Here is a 21,564-nt window from a genome sequence, read left to right on the forward strand (position 1 = left end):
GAATGGTAACACTCGGATATACACAAAATAATCCAGCGTGACAGGGTTTGCTTGGTTATAGCAAGACCTTTTCGAGATAAAGAATGGGCCACAAATAATTGGTCTGGCTTCCGAAACTCTGATGTACGAGCAACATAAAAGCTTAACGCGCTCTTGGGGTCAAAAAGGTATAACGGTATTAGGACTGATTTTCTATACTCTGGCCTGGTGGACAGATGCATAGAAGGCCAACCTATATTGTGACATGAACAAATCTGGGAAGCTGTAGCCAAACCAGTTTAGGTAGCAGTGACAGGCGGTCTAGGCTAAGATCTTCAGAGTTGGTGAGATTATAAAGGGTCCACATGAGGCCACACAATGGGAATCACAGATCACACTTAGACGGGATGTATACAAATACAGTGATTTATTTATGGCCAAAACACACTATAGAAAAATGACTACTAGCAGGTAGACTTATCACACAACCCTATCAAACTAAATACATATACACATTCACTTTGTTATAGGGCATAATACACATCAGAAACTCCTGCAAAGGAAAGGTTAGAATAGTATTATGTACAAAAAGGTCCAGATTTAATACCTAACTAAAATTGTCTAGCCCTAAATTGTCTGGGGCCCTTTGCCCAATAGTCCAGGTTCAAGTTCCACAGAAGTTAGGAGACAGGAAGAAATGCAAGTAGGGTCTCTGGGGTCCAGTGAAGGGTTCTTAGGGTTGAAGCTAGACTAATGCCCAGAAATAGCCCCAAACAGTCAGATGTCTTGTGCAAGCAAGCCATGGCAAAGCCAATATTGTTATAAATAAGGTTTATTATAAGCCCATTGATTTATAATGGGAGTATAGGGGTGGGTTAGAAGCTCTGTAACTTACCCCCAGTACGCTGATTCTTCCCCAGACTTGGCAGAACAAAGGAAGATGGTCTGACATTGCTCCCCCCCGAAAGTCACAGTCCTTGATTCACAGGGGTTGCACGTTCGAGCTGATCTCCGGTTGGTGTCTTTCACTGTTGTAATTGAAGAATGCAGCAAAACTCGATCTAGCACCCCTCTCAGGACTGGACTCGGGTCAGGTAAGCTATTTTGGACAGTAGTCACCGCAGCAGGGTGAAGCAAAATAATTCAGCAGCCGCAGTCAGACTTTCCCTCGAGGCTAGGATGCCGAAATTTCGCAGAAGGTAGTCTCGTAGGGGCAGCTGAGAATCCCCCAAGGTTCAGGCCGGAACTCAGCATGGTTACACCAGCAGCACAGTAGCCCAAAAACAAAGCTGGTCAGCCACAGGATGGTTCCAGGGCACTTCCGAAGGCTTCCTTTGGCAGGGCACCGAGCAGACGTCGGGAATGGATGGTCCCTGCATTCCAAGGGTCGTAGCTCCTTCGCAGGACTACTAAAGATCATAAGCAAGATAGGGCTCCCAAAGGACAGCAGCAGAAGTTGGTCGCCAAGCCTCCTTCAGTCAGGTCTCAGGTTTCTTTGCGGGTCTCGCAGCTGGACAGGATACTCAGCTCCTTCAGGTTTCTCCAGGATCTCTCAAGAATGGGGCCAGGGGTCCTCTTCTTATCCTAAAAACCAGGTAAGAGCTGCTGCCCTCAACAGCCAATAGCACGACAAGCCGACACACACACACACCCCAGCCTTGGTCCAATCAGTACCACTGGCGGGAACTTTCATGCATACTTGTTTCTGGATTGGGGTCAGACAGACCCAGCCCACATCCTGCCAGCAAACACACACAGCCCTCCAGTAGCCTGTGAAAAGCTTCTGCTTTCCCAGGCACTGGAAGTCCATGTATGGCTAAAGAACAAGATGGCAAAAGGACAAGCGAAAAGTCTTGTGGCACGGCCATGTTTGACCAATAACCACAGTTAGTAGCCAAATGCAGTAAACGTGGTAAAGCTACAACAAAAATCCCCAAAAAGTGGGGAAAAGTCACTGCTGCCATTATCCTATCCTTTTAGCACACCTAGAGTAACCAAAAATCCTCTGAGTGTTAGTCTAGGGCAAAACAAAAAATGCACCCCATTGTACTGCAGTGTAAGCAGCTGGGCACAATAATAAAAAGTTACCACAAGTGATACAAAAGTAACCAAAAGTAGTAAAATAGTAACATGACTAAGGGAAACAAGGTTTCCCAGTACTGACAGCATGACGGACATATCAGTTTCCCCATAACATATGTGCAAAGGCCAGTACAGTGAAGCTTGAGGCTTCACTGCCCTGTGAAAAGTACAGGTCAGATTAAAAAATAAAAGCAAAAGGTTTGGGGGTTCCATAAAGATGGAAGGTGAGGTGCAGTAAAGAGAAATCTTTCCTAACTAACGACTCTTCCTCTTTCGAAGGATGTGGTGTAGGGTAAAAGACAGGTAGATCAATAGATTGAGACAGGTCAAACTCAGAAACTTCCTTACGAAAGAACCCAGGTCTGACTTTGAGAGAATCTTTCTCACAAAAGAACCGTAGAAACAGACGTTTGCAGCACAATGCTTGCAACTCACTAACTTTCCTGGCAGAAGTAATTGCAACCAAGAAGGGTGTTTTAAGGGATAACATTCTTAAGGAACATGAGTGCATGGGCTCAAATGGAGCCACTATTAAGTAGGTTAAAACCAGATTAAGATCCCAATCTGGGACAACAAAGGGAGTTGGCGGAAACGTATTGAGAAAGACCTTCAGGAATTGGGCCATGACGGGAATAGTGAAGAAAGAACTTTGGTCCGGGGACCTTTTGAACACAGACAAGGCCGCCAAATATTCTTTGACTGTGGTAACCTGAAGGCCTGTTGAGGCCAGTCACAGAAGGAACTCCATCACTGTAGTTGTGGGGCAAGAGATGGGGTCAATCCTCAAATCTTCTCCACCTGCACGCATACAGAGATCTTATAGAAGGTCTGCATGCAGTCAGCAACACCTCAAGTACCTCCTCAGAGAGCTCCCAGTCATCATACCTCATCCTCTCAAGAGCCATGCATGTAGATTAAGGGAATCCGGGGTCAGGTTGGGTCGGCGTGCAAGTGGAGAAGATTTGAGGATTGACACCAAGGCCACCGGCGAGGTGGTCAGATGGTCAGATCCAAGAGATCGGAGTACCATGTTCTCCTCGCCCAGTCTGGGGAGATCAAGATCACGGTTACTTGAAATCTCTTCAACCACCTGAGAACCCAAGGAATGACGGGAATCAGAGGGAAGGCGTAGTGGAGAGGGAAGGTCCAGTCCACCAGAAACACGCCCCCCAATGCACACTTTGCTGGGAATTCCCTTGAGCAAAACTGTTCGCACTTCCTGTTCGACTCTGTGGCCAACAGATCCACTTCTGGGGTACCCCATAGAGAGAAGCCCTCCTTTAGCACTTCTTGGCAAACCTCCCACTCACGTGAAACTGTGTTCTGCCTGCTCAGAGCATCCGCCAAAGTGTTCTTCGTCCCTGCCAGATGAACTGCAGAGACCGATATTTGGTTCTCTAGTAACCAGTACAACAGCTATATCGCCTCTGTCCAGAGGGGGCAGGAATGCACACCTGCCTGCTTGTTGAGGTAGTGCTTGACCACCGTGTTGTCCATTAAAATGAGGACATGCAAAGACCACGAGGTGGCGCAGATGTAATGGCTGCCTGAGCCTTCACCTCCCTTTTCAGACGTGATACTGCAGTGATTTACAACAACTAAAAGCAAACTTCACACTGCAATAATAACATGTGTTAGCTCCAGAACATATATAGCACACTGAGAATAATTTCTGAGAGTTACCGCAGCTTGCAACGAGTGAAATGAGATAGGCTGGTGATCCCGATCTACGTAGCCGCAGCAGGGCCGTAATGGTGGCGTGTGGCCGGGAAGGCTGAAACAGGAGGTGATCTCCAAGCAACGCCCAGCCCCCACCTGGAGAAGCGAAAGCCTGGTGAACTATCAGGCCGGAGAGGGAGCACCTGCCCGATGTTGGCAGCACACCGGGTAAGAAGCTGGTTGGAGCGGGAAAGGCACACGCCATGAGGAGTGGCCAAACCGCTGCCTCGCCCCTGGGGGAGAGCGAGCAGTATTTTGGGGCGCACAAAGCAACCCTGCAGTGTTGTCCCCCTCCTCGGCCCCTGTCCTACAGCAGCGCACGGCCCCACCCACTCCTCCAGGGTGATCGAGCGGGGAGCCGCCGGCTAAGTTCCTCTGCGGCAGCTGCCCTAGAACGCAGCGCAGGGTCTGCGCTTTGCCTGCCTGCGTGTGAGCCCGCTCCACAGCAGAAGCCACGACCACACAATGCAGAGCTCCCAAAGCAGTGAGAGCTGCTCAGCTGTACATAGAGCCATAACGAGGGGCCCACGACCTCCACCCCCACGCACTACAGCCCCCCCGGATTGGCACCAGACAGCAGGGGCCCCCTATCTCCAACATCCCTCAGTGGTGGACAATTAATCAGAGGCCCCCATCATGCACAGAAGCCCTCCACACTTCGCTTCCACCGACAGACTATAACTATAAGGCATACAGTGGCCTCACTGATCTCTCTCGGCCTCACAGAGCAGGGATATTGGCAGCATCAGATGGCAACCCAGGGAAGCATGCTGCTGTAAATCCACAGGCGCAGGGGCCAGTGAACTCATCGCAACAAACGGCCTCATGACCCCACAGAGGGCCCTAACTTTCATTGCTTCACCTTAATACACCACAGGATTAGCCCGGAGTCAACACCTGGTCCTCTGGTCTTTCAGTCCCGGCCAGCACACTCCTCAATGCGAGCATTGGCCTTTGCCAGACACAGTGGGAAGGAATCTGTGTGCATACCTACATAGTGTGCTACCAGAAGAGGCTGGAAAAGGGGCAGATAACTTTCAAAGAATTAAGGGGAGTTATTGCTGAATAGTGCGGAGCAGCGGTCCTCCCTCTCTAAGGTACCTTGGAACCTCCACTCTACACCAGCTTGTGCCGCATGATACTGCGCAACATACCTCAGAATGCCCCGACAGCCCTTATTGCTGTACACCATTCCTGAATGCCACCGCACGCTATATACCCTTGTATATACCCCTGTATTTAATACCTGTATATAAATTGTAAATTCTGACGCTGTTGTAACTAAGCTTCGCATATTCATGTAACTGGTGCACCCTGTTACCTTATGGTATGTTTGCGCATTATAAATAATAAAACAAACAAACAAACAACAAACACTAAGAACCTGCCCTGACCCCAACACTAGTCCCCTCCGAACCAGGCAACCCTGGATCCACGCACCCTTAACAGGCTGCTTTTGTTCAGCCACACGCCAGAAGCCATGGAACACGAAGAGGTCCAGAGCTCCACAGAGATCCCGGGGAAGGATTGTGACAATGCTAATAAGTCAGACATACGCCTGCTGTTGGGGGAAATACGCTCCATCAAAACTAACCTGACTGGGACGGTCACAGACCAACAGGCTTGTATGCCCAAGATAGAAGATTGAATGGAAGCCGTGGAGCATAACCAGCAATCTGCAGACATAACGACCATGACACACAAGGCCAGATTTCAGGACTTGGAGCAAAAAGAGCGTGATATGCATCTCAAACTCGACGACCTGGAAAACCGGGAAAGGCGCACCAACATCCGCATCACAGGCCTAGAAGAGAAATAGGGAGAGACGCCTTCGGACCTAGAGACCAAAGTAAAAGCGCTGATAACCTCCCTCTTTGAGGTGTCCTACCCCCCTACTCTGGAGTTTGACAGGGTCCACAGAGCAGGTGGACCTCCAAAAGGCCCGCGTTCCGTCCTGGTGAAATGCCATTACTGCAGAGAGAGGCAAGAGATACTGCAGAAAGCCAGAAGCCACAAGCCCATAAACATTGAAGGATTGAGCGTCCAACTGTATCAGGATCTCTCCGCCACCACACTAAATTTGAGGAGAAGTTGTCACCCCCTAACAACGTGGCAACAGCAATGTGGGATCCGGTATTGATGGGGCCACCCCTTTTCACTGAGCTTTGAATATGACAGGGAATGTTTTAGAATGACCACAGAGGATGAAGCTAAAAGAGTCTAGATCACCTACAAGCGAGCAAGGCAAGCCCAGAAGGGGAGGTATCCAGGAAAATCTTGGGCCAGTCACATAAAATTCTTCCGATGTCGCCCAGGAAGGGGCAAGCCACCGCAAAGTGCGAATGCAAAAGGCTGAACACCCTGTGAGAAAAAATAGATATGTCTTTACCTTCCTGCATCCCGGGATGCCTGTGAGCGCGCAAAGTTATCCCGGAGCACATACCTCCACCAGTAGAGGGGAAACCACTGGTAAACGGATTGAGTGAATGTTTATCATGAGCCACTAAACGCTCCACTGGAGCAGTTCTGGAATTTACGAAAATGGCGGAGCTACAGTCATGAAAGTTCACTGCATGTTGTTCTTCACCACAATGCTTTAGCGGTATTAATTTGTTGCCAAGTTTGCCTGGAGAGGGGTCCCGGTAGTGTGGACCTATTGTTCGATTTTTGGATCGCCTCCGCCACTGGAAAACGCAGCCATGTTTTTTTCTTTCACAGGGAAAGGGATGGGGGGCACAACTCACATCAAAAGGAAGGATCACCTTTGCTCCACATCATAGCAAAACCACATTCACTTCATAACCCATCACAAGACCAGTCACTGGTTAGTTTTGCATTCATTACACAGCCCCGATTGCGCTACTTCAGCAAGAGGACACAGCAACAGCACACACTTCAGCATGGCCTCACGTGATAAAATAACAATTGGGTCCCTTAACAACAACAACAAATTTGCCTCACAAGCGCTCAATGGTAGCACGGCTATTCAAACTGTCAAACCGGGATGTACTGTTCGTCCAAGAAACTAAATACACTCGAGGGCAGGAACGCAAGATTATAGGTAGGCAAATTGGAGACGCCATTTGGGCTTCAGGGACTGAAAAGAAAGGCAGAGTCGGGATACTCTATAGGAAGTCTATCGGCCTCCAAATACAGCACATCTACAACACGACTTGGGTAGATACGTAGCCCTCAGGTGCACACTACGGTCACACACGGTCTCCCTGTGCTCAGCTTATGCCCCGAACCAAAACCATTTGCAATTTAGTGACTCTTTGCTTGATAGCAGACCCTGCCCGGGATTGGGAATCAGTGAGGTTGAACGCCCATCCACCAAGCCCAACACAAGGGGAAAGATTCCTAAGCCAACTAAGGGAACACCATCTCATAGACTCCTGGAGAGCAGTGCACCCTGAGTGTCGGGCTTTTACTTTCTATTCTCCCCCACACCAAACCCATTCTTTTATTGACTATCTGTTAATTGGCGCAGAAAGCGAACACCTAGTGTTGGCCGGCTCCATAGAGATAGTGGCATGGTCGGACCACGAACTCTGTGTGTTGGACCTGGACCTGGGACCACCTAATAGCACAAAGCGGAGATGGGTGTGTAATGATTCTCTCTGCAAAGACCCTGTGTTCAAAGACACAATCACAGAGGCGATCAAAACTTTTTTTCGACATAAACGACATGGACGAGATCACACAAAATACGAGATGGGAGGCGGGGAAGGCCATGTTACATGGGGGTACTGATATCAGAGGGAGCGCATAGGAAGAAAATCCAGCTGAAAAGGGAAATGGAGCTGAAAACTGAAATTGCGACTCACAAGCGCAAACTTCGCACACAGAAAAAAGGGGCAGACTTAATTTTAGATCAGGTCATGTCACTTTGGGAGGAACTGAGAGATATTTGGCAAAAAAGAGCTCTAACACAATTGACATTGCTTAAACAGAAATTCTATGAGAGAGGAGACAAAGCCCACACTATGCTGGCCAACCGCTTACGGAAACAAAGGGCAGACAGAGCGGTGTTACACCAGCTTATATAGAGCATAAACCAGAGCACAGAGGCAGAGATCAGTGAGTATCTGTTGAGCCTACTCCAGCCCCGATAGCACAGGAACACCTAGATGCCGTTAATGCCCCAATATCAAACAATGAGGTTAAAAACGCCATTTCCCAACTCAAAGCCAGCTCTGGCCCCGGAGAGGATGGGTTCACCCCAGCCTTTTATAAAACAAACTCCAGTGCTCTCGTCCCCTCACCTAACTAAGCTCTTTTTTTATTTGCATTAGTTTTGTACAAAACCTTTTAACAAATCATTAGCATTCCAGATTTTGAACGTCATCACAGGATAAAACAGAACATCAATACAATTGAAAATACCTAAAAACTTCCATCCATCAATCTCTATCTGTTATTTGAACAGAACAAATTAAATTTCACTCAGGCACATCATTCATCAGTAAATCTGACGTTATAAGTCCACCTTAAGAGAGTCTATGGGCGATCTGAGCAATCATCAAGTTGTTAATAGCCTGTCTAAATAATCAACAGTGGCACAGATCACCATGTTATCATGTCCATCCAGTAAGGTAGACCACCAATAATCCATATTGCCGTTGAGAGGGGCAAACTTTCCCAGTGACACAGTTGGTTCTGATTTTAATGCTAAACATTCAGCCACTAGGTGTCTAAGAGATTCCACCTGCAAGCGACAAAACCGACAACAGTTGTTTATCGTACCCTTGTCTTGTTTTAACCAGAGCATCTCTTTGGTCAGCAGCAAGTTCAATCGCAACCGCATAAACTGGTCACAATGATATCTCGAAGGAAACTGTCGGAGATATCTCGGAACTTGATTTACTGGACAAACATCACTGATTGATTTAATAGATGATTTCAATTTCAGATGATTATTAAGTGAAGAGATCCAATCGCTCTGACTCAACTTTTTTTTCACTGCACAGGGATTTGTGTGCAACAATTCTACAGAAGCACCCACATGGCTCAAGCTATTTAATATTTTTGTCACCCAGTCTTTCAGGAGCCCATTATAAGGTGCTTTGGGGGTTTCCTTTAAGATGGAATATGGAGCGGCTTGGTCTGGTAACAACATCTTTCGATATAGGGCAAATAATTTCCATAGAACTGCAGCACAGAGTGATTCTAGCCCCAGCTTGTATTTTACCGCTGAAATTGAGACATTTGATGGAAGGCGTAATACATTCCTCCAAAACTTCCCTTCCAACAAGTTCCATGTGTTACAGTCAATATACAGGCCTGCTTCACTGCCAAAGGTAACTGCTGCTACAACCTTTTGACGGTGAAATTGAATCTATGGCATAAGAGTGAATTTGCCATATTCGTGGTGTAGCTTGGCACCTTGTAAGGCAAGAGTACTTATTTTTGCTTTCAGATCATTAATCCATTCCCATTCTCTTATGAATTTGTTGAATACAATCCCTAAATATCGAATGGTTTCAGTTCTTTGAATTTGCTTCACTGCTGCAACCCATTTGAAGTGTTTCCCTTGCTTCCCTTGTTTGGTCCCAAAGGCAATTACCTTTGATTTCTCGACGTCAATCTCCATGCTGTTTTTCTTGAGATATATATCCAGCTTTTTTAGCAGGCGTTTAAGGCCAATTTGCGTCGAATCTATCAGCACTATATCGTCCGCATAGGTCACCCAACTTAGCGGATGTCTGTTGATTTTCGGGGGAAAGCTGTTACAATCACCAAGTGCTTCAGGCAAATCGGCAATGTAGAGCTTGAAGATTAGCGCAGCCAATGGACATCCCTGCTTAACTCCTCTTTCCATCAAGAACTTCTATGATAGGTCGCCACTGGCGTTCAAGCAGACTTTCATCGAGGTGTTAGAGTGAAGTTGAATTAGCATCTGCAACAGGTCAGCAGAACATTTCCAATTTATTAATTTGTCCCATAGGCATGCCTGATGCACCAATATCAAAGGCCTGACAGAGGTCTACGAAGGCCAAGGATAGAGGCTTTTTGTTTTTTAGAGCGTTGAGTTTCAGATGGTTAAGTAGGGTGAGATTGGGTTCAACACCAACACCACTTGTGAAACCTGTTTGTCGGTTGTCAATAATGTGTGCTTCGCTGGCACATTTCGATAACCGCTTTTGTAAAAAGGAAGCAAATATTTTCCCGATGACATCCAAAAGGGCAATCGGACAGTAGTTAGCAGGATCCGCTCGGGCCCCTTTCTTATATATTGGCACAACTACCGCCGACTGCCAGGAGTAAGGGACTTTTCTAGTTTCAACTATATTCACGAACAAGGTTTCAATGAACGAAGCCCACACAATTATATGCTTCTTTAGTATCAGGTTCGTAAAGCCGTCAGGGCCCGGGGTGCCAGAAAATTTAATCTTAGTAATTGACTCCTAAATCTCTGAGCTATTATGTCGAGTGTCCCAGGGCATGGAAGGGTCGAGGTTTTGCGACGGGTCATATGTGGAGGTTGCTTTGAAAACCATTGAAAAGTGATTTACCCTCGCTCTCTCCAAATGTCATATTGGCAATCTGTGATCTTGAGCCAGCGTTTATGATCGACCAGGTTTCACGACTTTTGCGAGAGCAAATCAATCTGAGCATAGTTTTAGCTTGCTCTTGTTCATGGAAACATTTAAACGCTTGCAGCCAATTTCAATACTCTTGTTGTAACTTTCTTTTTTCTTCCAAGAGGTCGGCAAGTAAACAAGATCATTTAAGCAATTTAAGATTATTCTGCAGCTTTTTCTTCTTGTTGTTTATTGTTTTGCTAAACAGGTGTTTATGTGTTTGACAACCTGCCCTGAACCCACTTGTTGAATGTTTATATTGGGCCAATAGGGGAGTATACTCGACAATCCCATCGCTGTTTGCAGTATCGATGCCCAATGTCATTGTAAGTTTCGCAAACTCTGCAGGTCTGATTCTGAGTCGATTTAGTCCTTGATTTATCTCAAGTGAGGCATCATAGGGCATGGTTTTGTAATTTCGCAATCTCTGCAGGTCTGATTCTGAGTCGATTTAGTCCTTGATTTATCTCAAGTGAGGCATCATATGGCATGGTTTTGTGTAGAATATTTATTGTCCAACATAGATTAACAGCATTGTGATCAATGTGTTGCATTTTGAGGATTTCTAGGCTGTTAATGTTTGCAACTAGATCACGAGAGGCCCAAATATAGTCCAGTGTCTTGTAAGACTCATTTCTGTGCCAGTTTGGACGAGCTGGTATGTCTCCATATGTTTGGCCATTCAGCATTGTACAGTTCCTACTTGCTAGTTATTTCAACCATTTCTTTCCAAGGCTTGGTTTGAGATTATAGTGTAGATCTTCAATTGTTCCACTTGAGTCAAACCATGAGTAGCTAAGGTCTCCACATATTACAATTGAGAAGTTTAGGTAATTTGTCATGAATTTGTCAATTACGGAAGTTACTGAAGAGATAAAAACCTTTGAGGAAACTTTTACCGGATTCCAATATACGTTCACTAAAAGTAAGAATTCGTCTTGACTTACAGTATCATTTGTTATTTGGATGATTGTGCCATGAACAAAGGCATTCTGATGGAAAGACTTTATAACTGACTAACCTGGTACATCTTTGATCAAAGTTATAAGCCCAGAAAGTGGATGCCCAGACAAGTTTTTCAAAGCTGGTGTAAATGTCAAGGAAAATCTTTCACATACCGGCGCTGCCCTCATCCAAGTTTCTTGAAGACAGATTATGGTGTGATCTTCTTTCTTCAGTTCGTTCCCTTGAAATAAATGCATGAATCCCCTCGTGTTCCACAAAATCAGGGAGCCTTCCTGCCCTCAATCTTTATGGGAGAGCTAATAGTGCTTTAATTGTTTTTTTTTTCCATTGATTGTCGAAGATTATTGTCCAGGGAGGATCTCCTTGGCTCCTTTTCTTCATTGACCGTCCTAAGATGTTCCTGCTGGACTTGTCTTCGTGAATCATTCACTCTATGGGGGCTAAACCGCAGTGATTTTTCCTTCGAAGAAGTCTTTTGGGTCTTTGACTCAAACCCTTTGAAGTCAGACAATTCGTAGCCAAATGTTAATAGCTCGCTTTTGGCACTTCTAAAGGTGTTTGCTACTAGCTGGGAGTTACATGTAGCACAACCCAGTCTGAACGTTTCTCAGATAAGTATTCAACTATCTTAATATCATCAGATCCGATAGTTCTGAGGACTGGCATACAATTTAGCAATTAAATGACATTTCGTCGGTTCAGGTTGACTTCATCGCTGTCTTGTAATATGTATTCTATGTATTCTAGTTGAAGTTTATTAATGCTTCTAGAGTACTCAGCTCTGCAACTGATCACTGACGTGTTTAAGGTCCCAGTTTTTTTTTGCCTGTGAGGTGGTAAATTTTGGGTTCAAATTCACCCCGTTGGATTTAGCCTGCTTAAGGGTAAGCTTAATGTTGTCGATAGGTGGATCCAGAGGTCTTTCCCTTATGAGACTTCCGATGTCAAGCTTTCGCTTTACTGCTTTAATCGATCGATTAGCACTACCGTCGTCTTCATGATCTTGAGAACTGTCATGATTTGGCTCCGGGGCTGGACTGCGATCACCGCTGACGTAATCACTCCCGGCAGAATAGACTGATTTGTCTTCGTCATCAATTGAGTATGTTGAAAAGTTCGCTATATATGTAGAAATAAGGGAAGTGTTTCCATCATGTTCGTTGTCTTCAAGTTTTGGACGTTTGGGGGGAAGGCAATTTGTTTCTAGAATGTTCATTGTGGGCTGATTAGGTATGATCGTTTCAGTAGGTTCAGTTTTGTTTTCTGGGCATTTGAAAATGGCAATCAGGGGTGGAGTTGTTAGATTTCTGATGAATTTCTTTGCAGTATTAGACTTGCATTTACGACCCTTACTCACTTTTTGAGATGCATTTTTAGTAAGGTCAATAGGTTTGGCTCTCTTATTTGTCTGGGCCAATGAGACATATTTAGAAGCCAAAAAGATACCAAGTGAACCAGCTTTAGATGTACTTGTTGCATTAGGTAGAGACTAGACTGTCACAAGGGGATCCTTTGGAACTGCATTTTTAAAGATGAAACTGGGCGGGATTTTTACAGCTAAGGTTGTCGCGTCTGGTTGTTTCCTTAGTTCTTCAATATTGCTCATAGAGTTTATTGAAGGCAAAATCACATCTGAGGCACCAGGTTGGACTATACTTTGAACAGTCGCAGAGGGGGCTGGAGGAACCCCTGGATGTCGCCCTTTATTTGGTAACACCTGGCTCTGATGCTTAAGGCCTTCATTTCGGGACATCATTGTTGGCGGGTAGAGTTGACAATTGTTAAAACTCCCTTTGAGTTTTGAAGGGTATGACACTTACACATTCTAGACGTGTCATTTACACTGGAAATGTGGACATGGTGACACATCCATTTCGTGCATTCTAGCACTGCTTCCAAAAATTCATTGTTTTGGGCAAGCTCGTGTCTTGAGATGTTGCTCAACCGATGTTGCCATTCAGCAGAAGTATCAGCTTCATAGTCGAGATGTTTGTGGATGTGTTCTGACAACGTCTCCAATGCACTGACTTTGATGTTTACTAAGGCTAGCAAAGCAGTTTGATCTTTAATCGCATCATTTAACGATTCATATAATTTCGTAAAGGGGATTAAAGCTGTCGACGAAGCAGCCATCACATTATTGTAGATTTGAAGGCCTGCTGTAAATGATAAGTGTTGTTTGTTTGCTTGCACGTTATCAGTATCAATTTGGTGTGGCATATTGGGGCAGGTAGAGAGTTGTCCAATTTGGAGTCAGGCCCTCCATTTAAATGAGCAGTGCCTTTCAGTAGCCTTTTGTCATCTCTATATCGTGGAGTTGAACTTGATTTTGAGTTCGACAGGGTGGGTGGTTTGCAGAACCTTGGAGTACTGGTTAATTCGGCAGATTTGTGGGGCAGGAGTGTACTAGCTACCTACCTCAGTTCTGCTTGTGAAGATGACGGAATGGTCAGAAAAGAGCGATGTTCTGCGATGGGAGTTTCAAACTCGTCTGGTCGGTTGAAAGTAAGGTTGCCACCTCCAGTTATCGTTGATTTTATGTTTAAGAAGTCGGCTTTCAGGAGAACCGCTAGCCTAGCCTCGCAAGCAGCAGCATCTGCAAAATGAAATCTCAGCATGCCAGCCCCTGAGTTTCCTGTTGCAACACTAGCGCAAGACAACTGGTGGACATTTATTTTACTGTTATCAAGGACTGGAATATTACAGAGGCTTGGGCACTCAAGATCTTTGCTGCCTGATGAAGGACACGCTGCGATCCGGTTATGGTCGAGTTAGACGCTGTTATAGCACTAGAAGTTGCTTTTGACCTGGGGGCGATTCCTTTGTCAAGACTTTTGTTAATTGTGAAGTGCCCAGGTCTAGCCACTCCAAAGGGGTTGCAAGAAGTGTCGGGTGTTTTTGAAGAGGGAGTGTAGCAACTGGCCAGTATTGTAGAGTGAGTTCCTTGAACACTGCTAAATGCAAAACAGTCATCGGTGCATAGGCCTTTTTACCTAAATTCGTGAAAAATAGACTGCTGCAACGGAGATCGCTGCAATTTGCTTTAATTCACCTCGGAATTGCCCCTAAGTGCAGGCATCCCGCCGTAGTAGCGCTTTGCTAAATTTTCGACGCCTTTAAAAGTCATCTGAGTGCTAGCCTCCATTGTGTGCCATGAGGTCTAGTCACTCTAAAATGGCCGACCGAAATAGGGTTATGGCTGCCTGGGCCTAACCATCACCAGGTGCAGCCCGTGCAATCCTGATTGGTCAGTAGCAGCTTCATTTCACCCTACCAGACGCCGGCAGGCGAATGCCGGCACACCCACAAAGGCCCACCCAACAAGGCTCGGCTACTGTCTTGAGCCTATCCTGAGACGTACAGGCCGAGGCCCGCGCCCTGCTGCCCTTCCCACCAATGTCATTAAGGTACATTCTCTCTGAACTAGAAAAGCAGTTGTCTTCGATTAATCAATGCCACTGCTCTGTACTGTCATAGTCGCGTGAGACATCCATGCCCATAACCTGCTTGCACAGCCCTATTTTCTCACCTTCGCGCTGAATTACTTGCCGACAATCCTGCCGCCCGAGCATGCCACCTATGGTTCGCATCGCGGTCTGATCATAACGTGGCCTTAAATCATCCTGTGTACAAAGTGAGGTCCCTTTGTATACTCGGCATTCCCTCCGCATTCATTTCCTCTCGTCGCCGGATTCGCGTGCTGCATCAGTTTACATCCTACATTCTCACCCTAACTTGCTAACTTGTGCGCTGCATTACGTGTCCGTATGCTTCCTCTGCACATACCGGACCTTTCTCTGCTGTTCAGCAGTATGCTCATCGCATCAACTATATGCTAATATGTGCAACTTGTGCCTGTAAACTTGTGCTCGCCTATTGTGTTTCATCGCCTATTGTGTCCTATCTTCAGCGCACACTGTAGCCCTGTACCATTACGCCATGCACCCCATCTCTGCCCTACTATATTCAGGCGTTGTGGTTGTGCCTCTATATCCAATCTATACTGCCCTTGTTACGCCTCAGCAGGCCCGCAGGAAGGTTATTGCCCTCCGTAAGGGTATGCGTCATATTGCAAACCCATTCTACGCCCACTGGCAACTGCCCTGGAAAATAGTGGCTTCGGCTCACCCCGCAGCATTCTGCGCCAAGTCTGGACTACGATTCCCAGCTTTCCGCCTCCCGCTGTCGGCTGAGAGTCGATGATGTGTGAGCCTCGGTTTCGTCCAGTTCCGCCTTCTCCTTCCCGATTTAAACTTCGGAACCGGGCGAAACGCTGCTTCTGATTAAAGTTGCATCCCGGTATTAGAAGTTCTGTCTTCAATCCTACTTCAATTATCCGTGTACCAGACCTGTTTCCTCTTTCCCGGACTGCTTTTGCCTGCCGCTTTTGGAAAACTACTTACCCGTGTACCAGACCTGTTTCCTCATTCACGGACTGCCTTTTGCCAGTCGCTTTTGGAAAACTACTTACCCGTGTACCAGACATGTTTCCTCATTCACGGACTGCCTTTTGCCTGCCGCTTTTAGAAAACTACTTACCCGTGTACCAGACCTGTTTTCTCATTCACGGACTGCCTTTTGCCTGCCGCTTTTGGAACCTTGTGATCACGGCATCGGTAAGAATCTTCTTTTCACCACTTGCTAACGAGCACATCTCCTGTGCTCTTTGTACCTTTCCATTGAAATATATCACCTGCAAAACTCCAACTCAATTGTGTCCTTCATTGTTGGTGTTGCCATCCTCTTTCCACAATCAGACTTCTATTGGACATTCATCAGTAGTGCACAGGGACGCTTTGCGGATAGTTCACCTACCCGACTCTAGTGCGGCCCTCGTTCCGCCCGGGTTTAGTTTCCCTAACTAACCTACCCATTTGTTATTTTGCACTTCCGTTTTCATGAACTCTTTGGACATTACAGATTTAACAGCACATCAGTGGTAAGGGTTTTCTTTTTGTATGATTACCCATTCTCCTTATCTAATTGACAACTATAGTCAGGATAGGTTACATTTTCCTCTCTTACTTGTAGGTGGTTCCGATGGCCTTGAAAAAAGGGGAGGGCATAGTTCAGGTACTACTAGAAGTATCAAGGGAAAGGGATCTTTCTTAAATTTCCAATTGCTCACCTCTTGTTTATCCTTTACAGCTGGGTTCTTGGCGGCGTGTCCTCCCCGCCCTTTTGAGCGATCAGTCCCTCTGCCTGGTCCTACCCAGCAGAGAGTCATATCGTTAAAAAGGTCTTGTGCCCTCACAGAGAGGAGGCTAGGTTGGAGGCCCCGACCTATCTCTTCAATCAATAGTTCAGTCCTGTGCCTTCCGGCCACCGATTTGGTATACTTCCCGTCCGGTGAGTAACAGCCCTGCTATGATCATAAGTGTTACTATACCTGCCACCCTAAACATGTTATCTGAAATTCAGGTGCTAGTACCGCTGTACCGTTGCCAAAATATGTACTAGAACCTCGTGCCACTCTATGTAGTCTAAATGATACATCTCATTTATAGTTGCTGCCTCCAGTGCATCAATTCTAGCTGCCCTTTAGAAATACTGCTTTAGCCTAAACGCAATACCTCAAAACTAGATGTTACCCCAATGTGTTAAGTACAACTGCCTTCTAGAACTGCTGTTTTTTAGCCTCAATGCAATAATTTGAATCTAGATGTTACCCCCAATGTGTTAAGTACAACTGCCTTCTAGAACTGCTGTTTTTTAGCCTCAATGCAATAATTTGAATCTAGATGTTACCCCCAAGGTATTAAGTACAATCGCCTTCTAGAACTGCTGTTTTTTAGCTTCAATGCAATAATTTGAATCTAGATGTTACCCCTAATGTGTTAAGTACAACTGCCTTCTAGAACTGCTGTTTTTTAGCTTCAATGCAACAATCTGAATCTAGTTGTTACCACCAATGGATCAATTACAATTGCCTTAGAACTGCTGCCATTAGCTTAAATGCAATATTTCAAATCTAGATGCTACTGTACCGAGTATAAGTGCCTCTTAGAACTGTTGATTTGAGCCCATTGTAATATTTGCTGATATTAGTCTAAGGTCACATCTCGAATCTAGTTGTCACCTCCACAGCATAGCGCCCAACACTGCTACCACAACTGCTATGCCTCTGCACTACACCTTACTTATCACGTGAACTTCAGCCCACGACATGTGGTCACTGCCCTATGCCAGCCTCTACCTCACACATATAGCCATTTTAGGATCCTTATCCTTTACTGTAGGTCTTCCCCACACCAACTTCTCTAAGACATACCACAGCTACATCCACGCCACCCACCTTACCCTTCCCTCCACCATGCTCCAATGCCCCGACCGTCCCTTGAATCCATACCTTAATGACCCAGCCCTGTGGCTCAAGCACTTTGCCACTAAACCTACTCCTAATTTACCTTGCACGATACAACATAGAAATAGTAGACTCAGATCTAGACTGCCCGACCACCGTGCACTCAGCGCAGCCTCATCGCCCTTCCACAGCCCGACCTACCTACTCCACCCAAGCCCTATTTCACCACACCTACCACAGCACTCAAGGGAGCCCTCATCAATGCCAGATCCCTTAGGGCTCACGCCGTTGATATCGCAGACCTAAACACTGTCCAGAACCTTGACTTCCTAGCCATTGCCGGAACTTCGCTACATGATGCCTCTGGCCCACTCCTCGCCTTATCCCTACCCAAGGGCTACGCCATTATCTGAAACGACCGACAATCCAACCTCTCCAAAGGAGGAGGAGTCGCCTTCATACACAGTGACAAGATCACCATGAGAGCGATAGCCAATGCACAGTTCAGCTCTGCAGAATCCTTGTCTGTGAAATTATCCCTCTCACCCACCAACACAGCTACACTCCACCTTTTATATAGACCCCCAGGCCCACTTGGCTCATTCACTGACGATGTCACAGCTACCCTGTCAGCCAACACAAAGCCTAACTCCCAGGTTCTGCTATTAGGCGACCTCAACCTCGGCCTATCTGATCCTAAGGACCACATGGCCACTGAAGTTGCCACGACACTTACCAACCTAGGCTTCCAGCAGCGCATTCATGACCCTACTCACAACAAGGGTATAACGCTTGACTGGCTAGCTGACCTTAACTGTAACACCATTGTCAGTTCCAACTTTGCTTGCGCCTGGTCTGACCATCACGTCATCACCTTCATCATGCCAGCCACCAACCCTCAGCCCACAACCACCATAGCCCCTGCTATACCCACCAGAAACAAAAAGGACATCACCAGGGAGAAACTGCTGCCTCTTATCCTCCCTATCTTGAACACATGTGCCTTGCAGCACACGGACCCCACCGTCTTAGTAGACATTTGCAACAGCACACTGCTCAAAGCTATTGAGACCATAGCCCCGCTTAAAATTCGCAAAGCCAAACAGCAATCCCACCTGAACTCTTGGTTCACCCCGCAGCTTAACGTTCTGTGCAAAGAAAAACGTAAGGCCGAAGCACTTTGGAAAAGTCATCCCAGCATGACCAATAAAGCTTCCCTCCTAATCACCTCACTTAACAACAAGGAAGCCATCCTTCAAGCCAAAAAAGAGACATATAATTTACGCATATCTCAAGCAGAAGCTAATACAAGAGAACTATTTAAAATTCTCAAAGAATTAGAATCACCCTCACCTGCTCCTGACTCGTGCACTAAAGACAGCACCTGGTGCAACAATATACAAGATGCACTTCTCAACAAAATAATCACTCTGCAATCTAAAATCAACGCTAAACAAAACTCTCTCCACAATCCCCTCTCATGCAAAACTGTGTCACCTAAAATAACCAATCCAGACCTTCCCCTGCCTTTCAGCTTCACACCGCTCACCGCCGTTGAGGTTGAAAATATCATCTGCAAACTAAAACCTTCCAATTGCCAAGGGGACTAATTTCCAGCTCCAATCATTAAGGAATCTGCCCATGACCTTGCTCCCTTCATCACCACCTTTATTAATCATTTCAATCGGCAGTGGTCCCGAACAATTTGAAGGACGCGTGGGTCATCCCTCTACTAAAAAAACCATCCCTAGATCCTGAGGTCCCAACCAACTACAGGCCCATCACGACGGTCCCGTTTCTGCTAACAATCCTAGATAGAGCAGCGTATCTTCAGATACAGAACTATCTGGAAACTAACAATCTTCTAGGTACCAGACAATCCGGCTTTAGACCTAAGCATGGTACGGAGACAGCCCTCTTAGACCTCAAAACCCAAATTGAGGACCTAAAAGACAAAGGTAAACTAGCCCTGCTACTACTTCTAGACTTATCAGCTGCCTTCGACTTGGTCAACCACCAAATCCTTTGCCAGAACCTGAAAACAGCAGCCCACTTCTCTGATAATGCCACCAACTGGATTAACTCATTCCTGGATAATAGACATATGAGGGTATTCTCCCCTACCTCCTCGGCCGACCCTGCGCCAGTCCCTTGCGGCGTCCCCCAAGGATCGTGCGTTTCCCCCACCCTCTACAATGTATTCACTAAACCCCTGTTTGATGTGCTGGACTATCTGGGTGTCACATACACTAATTATGCCGATGACACCCAGACACTCATCCCCATCACTGATGACTACACGGTAGACTCAAAATCTTTAAATGACATTTACCATGTCATTCAAACCTGGATGGCACAGCATGAGCTCTGTCTCAACGACGACAAGACAGAGCTCCTCATCCTAGGTACACAGTATAAACTTAATAAGTTGAACCCCATGTTCAGTTCCTTCAACATCGATGGAAACTCCATAAAAGTCTCTAAAGACACAAAAACCCTCGAATCTACCTCGATTCCACCCTCTTCATGGACAGACAAACGAATGCAGTCGCTGCCGCATCTGCATACACTTGCAAGCTGATCACAGCAGGTCGCCCTTTTCTCTCTACGCAGAATTGCACCACCCTTGGTAGGACCCTGGTCATGTCCAAACTTGACTACCGCAATGCACTATACCATGGCACTAACAAACGTAACCTTGACAAACTCCAGATTATACAAAATAACGCCATCAGGGCAGCCCTCAACATCCCCAGATCAGCACACATTTCAGAAACCAGAAAGAACCTTAATTGGCTGTCAGGCTCCCAAAGGATCTCACTAAATTCTCTTGCTCTGACTTACAAATGCATGAACAACCAGGCCCCCATCTATCTTTCATCACGTTTTATTACACAGTATACCCCACCTCGCTCACTAAGGTCTGCCCTCAACCAGAGCCTACTGATCCCAAGATACAAGCTCCAAACAGCCGGTGGGGCCAGCTTCCCAGTTCTTGCAGCCAAACTGTGGAATTCTATGCCCCTCACTATCAGAAACCTGCCCTCCCTGAACCTTTTCAAACACAAAGCTAAACTTTGGCTAGTCAATTCAGTCGACCAGTTGTCAGCATGAAAATTCCAACAAACCTTATGCCTTTGTAGTTCTGTCTAAAGTATTACTGTCTAAACCGCCAATGTAATTGATTTCTAATGTATAACATAAATCTCTATGTAATGCCATACTGTGATGGAACCATTGTTGCTAAGATATGCACCTGGTAGCCTCAGGGCCTGGTTTGCGCTATATAAATAAATAAAATACAAAAATACAAATATGTTGCTTTCATCTGTTAAAATTGTGTCAGCTTCAATGAAGCAGTTTGTACTGGGTTTGCTGGACAGGCATTCAAAAGTGCAGCTAGATGGTCTTGCAGTACTTTGTCATATTGAGCAGACGGAGAGTGAGATGACACATTCACACTTTTACTTGATTCTAATAATTCGTAGTCAGTAAACTCAGTTTGTGTACCACCTGTCTTCTCGTCGCATGCAATTGGAAGTTCGGGTGCAGACAGAGAGTTAGGTGAGTGAGTCTCATGGTTAGAACAGATTAGGGCAGCTAGAAGTTGCGTCTCGGGATCACACATGTTAGAGACCATCCTGGCATCGATCAGTGCCTCGCTGTTAGCATGCAACAAAGCCACGCTAGTGGGAATACTAATGACCCCGCTCAGATTACATGTTAAGGGGTCTCTTAGGGGCGAATGAAGCGGGCATAATGCGGCAGAGTTATTGAGTTTAGCAACGCTATCAGGCTTACCTGGATCATTCACCGACCTCTTTCGCTGCTGGAGGAGAAGTTTCTGGTGGGTCAGAGGACCCACGTCCGGCATTTCAGCGTTCCTTTGCTGGTGTCCGTTGCAGTCCGTCAGAGTAGTGGAGAGAGTTC

The sequence above is a fragment of the Ambystoma mexicanum genome, chromosome 8 (assembly GCF_040938575.1).
Source record: "Ambystoma mexicanum isolate Mex_15411 chromosome 8, UKY_AmexF1_1, whole genome shotgun sequence".
Lineage (NCBI taxonomy): Eukaryota > Metazoa > Chordata > Amphibia > Caudata > Ambystomatidae > Ambystoma > Ambystoma mexicanum.